This window comes from Myotis davidii, unplaced genomic scaffold (assembly GCF_000327345.1).
Source record: "Myotis davidii unplaced genomic scaffold, ASM32734v1 scaffold425, whole genome shotgun sequence".
Lineage (NCBI taxonomy): Eukaryota > Metazoa > Chordata > Mammalia > Chiroptera > Vespertilionidae > Myotis > Myotis davidii.
In genome coordinates this window covers 3,299,708-3,304,215 of record NW_006296413.1, presented here as the reverse complement: position 1 = coordinate 3,304,215, position 4,508 = coordinate 3,299,708, and the positions used below count along the sequence as shown (strand labels likewise).

The 4,508-nt window shown below is 47.2% G+C and overlaps 1 protein-coding gene across 2 annotated transcripts in view; it reads left to right on the top strand.

The window, feature by feature from the left end:
• DRAP1 (DR1 associated protein 1) overlaps positions 1–4,508 on the top strand; it is a 21,439-nt gene that overhangs the window by 681 nt on the left and 16,250 nt on the right. The gene's annotated exons all lie outside the window — the stretch shown is intronic.

Sequence of the window (4,508 nt, the reverse complement as noted above, 5' to 3'; positions counted from 1 at the left end):
TGGTTAAGGTATTACAAATGTGTCCTCAGACCCTATTCATTTTTATTCAGCCCTCTCCCTCCGTCTTCACTCTGCCAAAATCAAGGTTTGGTTTTGTTTTTTCAATCCCGGCCGGCGCCCCCGGCCGGCTCACCGCCAGGTCGGGCTTCGGTTTCTATATGTGTGAAATGGGACGAAGTGCTCACGTAGCTCCCCTACTGCGCGTGGGAGCTGGAATGAAGAGTGTGAACGGGGTTGGAAACTATCAAGTAGATTATAAATGTCGCTGATTATCATTATCATTATTACTTATTATTATTAAAATGGGTGCTTATTTCATGCCAGGAACCGTACTACTACCGACCAAGGTTTCACGTCGTGGCATGGAGCCTTTCCGCTCATTGTTTTAAGGTTCAAGTATAATAAAAAGTGACTAAATGAATGACGAACCATAGTTACAAAAATGGTGGTTATTTTAAATGCTTACATTGAACAAGTTAATACTTTGAACTGCCCACAAACCCAATGCAAAATAATCATGCTACTCACAGGAAATTTCAGGAGCTATAACAAGTTTTAATTCAGAGCCCCGATAAGCAGTGGGAACCTGCCGTGGGACTCAGGGGTCCCCTGGCCTGAAAACACCATCTTCTTTAAATACTGTCTGTGCTCTTCCCAGGGCTGCGTGGTCAACAGCCTTGTTTGGAGATCGTGTCAAAGGTCTCTGTGACTGCCCCGCGGGACGGCTCGGTTGATTGGAGTTTTGTCCCATTCACCAAAAGGTGGCAGTTTCGATTCCCAGTCAGGGGACATACCCAGGTTTTGAGGTTGATCCCCAATTGGGGGCAGATACGGAAAGCAACCAATTGATGTTTCTCTCTCTTTCTCTTGTTTCTCTCTCTCAAACCAATAAAAACACATCCTTGGCCCTCAGCTGGTGTGGCTCAGTGGTTGAGCATTGACCTATGAACCAGGAGGTCCTGGGTTCAATTCCGGTCAGGGTACATGCCCGGGTTGTGGGCTCCATCCCCAGTGGATCCCCAGTGTGGGCATGCAGGAAGCAGCCAATCAATGATTCTCATCGATGTTTCTATCCCTCTCTCCCTCTCCTTCTCTCTGAAAGCAATAACAAAAAGAGCTAAAATTTAAAAAAAAGAGAGAAGTATGTGTCTATCATTAAACAGCAACAACAAAAAAACCCACACATAAAAACGGTCTGTGTCACTGAGGCCAGGGTTAAATGTCAACAACCAAAGGTCAACAACCCTGGGAGGTAGGCACCATCATCATCCCCATTTTACAGACAGGGAAACTGAGCCTGGGAGTTGTTAAAATGAAGCACCTAAGATCAGTGAGCGAGTGGCTGAAGCAGGCTGACATATCAGAGCGGTGGGAGCTCCAAGCCCAGCTCAGGCAAGATTTTTCAAAGCTCTCACAGACATTTTCTCACACATGCAGAATGTCAGGGCTGCAAGGACCACCCCAAAGCTTCTCTGCTTCCTCCCATTCTACTCAGGAAACATATCCAGAGAAGAGTAAGGAGCTGCCAGCGTCACAGCTACAGAAAGAGAGCCGGGCTCCCGCTTTCCACGGGGGGGCTCCTCCATGTGATCAGCTCCAGCTCTGTCCTCAGGGGTGGAAGATTTCAGGGGTGGGGGGTCCTAGGTGGTCTTCCTTGGGGACAGAGGGCCGGGCAGGGTCTGTGGGTACACACAGGACTTAGAACCAGAAGGCCAGCTTGGCCCGGGGCTTCCTGTCCTACAGCTACCATTTTCTGTCTCTATGACCTTCCCTCTGAGTCCCAGTCCCTGTGGGAAGAACTGAGCCTCCTGCTGACCTCATGGGGCTGCTGTGGGATCAAATGAGATCACAAATGCGAAAGTGCTCTGTAAGCTGTAAATTGCTGCTACTCAGAAGGTGGTTACCAGCCTGGTGCCGCTCCCTTGCCCTTGTTCTACTCAATGCGTATCTTCCTGGAAAAAGAAAAGATACCAACAGCAGTTTACAATGAATGATATAGGTGTGTGTGTGTGTGTGTGTGTGTGTGTGTGTGTGTGTGTGTGCGAGAGCGAGAGCGAGAGAGAGCGAGAGAGAGAGAGAGAAAGAGATTTTTTTGAGGCAGTGTGACCCATGGAAAAGAGCACACATGCTGGAATCAGACAACTCCGGGTTCTGAGTTTGAATTCTGCTACTCACCAGCTCTGACCTTGATGAGGCACAATCTCTCAACGCCTCTGTCGCTCATCTGTAAATTGGAGACATAATCATAATTACATCTCAGGGTGATGGAGAATAGAAATAACATAATGCCACGTGCTTAGCATACAGTAAGAACTTGACAAATGGCAAAGATAAATACACGTGTTGATAAAAAGCCCCAGGGTTGGGAGCCCCTGGGGCTCCGATCTCACGCCAAGGCGCTCACACAGCATACACACGCAAGCACACGCTAACTCATGTCTGGACTCCTTGGCTGAGTCCAAGCTGGACAGGTCAGGGTGACACAGGGAGCCAAGTAGTGGCACATGCAAGGCCTGAATCAGGTCAGCCTTGCCTACATCCATCTGCCTGCTCTAGAAACACCACCCTGCCCACTCCCCAAGCAGCCTGGGCCAGGGACTGAGCGGGGCTCAGGTCTCGTGTGTGTGTGTGTGTGTGTGTGTGTGTGTGTGATTACATGGCTCTGAAAGTCCCTTCCTGCTCTAACCGTCGGTGGAGCCACAAGGAGGTCCTTTCAGAGGCAGCACATTCCAAGCTCCTCAGTCACTAACTCCCGCCTGTGGCTGCAGCAACGTTCCTGGCCCCTGACCTCACAGCTCCCACCCAGGGAGGCCAGGGAAGAATCCCAGGGGCTATGGGCAGGGTCTGTGGGGGAGCCTGGGTGCCAGGACGTCTGAGAGACCTGGTCCTGTCTCCTGGCAACCCTGTGAGCTGGGCTCAGTCACTTTCCCGAGAGTCCCCATGTCGTGGAGCTGCAGAGGGGAGGAAGGAGGAGCTGGAGTGGGTGCTCTGCGTCCAGCTGGTTCTGTCAGGGCCCCCGGGGCCTTGGAGGTGATGTTAGTTTTTCAGTTTCCATTCACTTTTAAAATGGAAGTTTATTTATTTTTAAATTTGAGGTGAAAGCCACATAACATGCAATTAACCATTTTGAAGTGTACGCTTCAGTGGATTTTTGTGCATTCATAATGTTGTGCAACCACCACTTCTATTTAGTCTCAAAAAATTTTTTTCCAGCTTGCCAAAGCAAGGCCTCCAAAAATAGGTTGCCTCCCCCCAAAAAATTGGAGTATCAAAACTTTTATTTATCATCCCAGAAAAACACCTCAGACCCATTAATCAATCACTCCAAAACCCCCTCCTCCCCATCGCCTGGGTAACTACTATCTGCTGTCTCTACGGCTTTGCCTATTCTGGACATTTCGTATAAACGGAATCCTACAAGATGTGGCCTTTTGCATTTGGTTTCTTTCGCTTAGTATGGTGTTTTCCAGGTTCAGCCATATTGTAGCTGGTATCAGCATCCTTTCTATGGCTCAGTAATATTCTGTTGTATGGATAACCAGTTTGGTTATTTATTCGTAAGTTGATGGGCATTGGGATGTTTCTGCCTTTTGGCTTTTATGCATAATGCTCTGCATGCAAGTTTTTGTGAGGACTTATGTTTCCATTTATCTTGGGTCATATGGGAACTCTCTGTTGAACCTTGTGAGGAACTGGCAGGCTGTTTTACAAAGCGATCGCACCATTTTACATTCCTACCAGCGTGCAGGAGGGTTCTAATTTCTCCACATTCTTGCTAACACTTATTATTTTCCATTTTAAAAATGAAAGACTTCCTAAAGGTGTGAAGTGGTATCTCATTGTGTCTGATTTGCCTTTCCTTAAACCAGTCACGTTCCTTAATGATCAATGAACATCTTTTCATGTGCTTGCTGGGTATGATAAATGTCTATTTGAGTCATTTCCCCATTTTCGTTGTTGTTAATCTTCACCTGAGGATATTTTTTCCATTGTGGAAGGGAGGGAGGGAGGAGGAGGGTGAGAAAGAGAGAAACATGGATGTGAGAGAGAGACATTGACTAGTTGCCTCTCATGCTCCCCAACCGGAGCTTGGGATGGAGCTTGTAACCCAGGTACATGCCCTTGACTGGAATTGAACCCTCGACTCAGTCTGCGGGCAACACTCTATCCACTGAGCCAAACTGGCCAGGGTGTTTTGCCAATTTTTAATTGGATTGTTTCCTTCTGTTGTTGTTGAATTTTATGAATTTTAAAATATATTCTGAGTACCAAATCCTTATCAGATATATGAACATTTACCCCTATATTTTCTTCTAATAGTTGCATAATTTTATTGAAGCTTAACATACAAGCGCACTCACCCAACATGTTCAGCTTAATGACTTTTTACATGTACGTGAATCTATGTAGTTACCTCCCTGATCAAGACCTATGACATTTCCAGCAGCTCTGACTCCCTCCCACACCCATACCCCACCCATAGGAAACCACTAGTCTGACTTCTATCA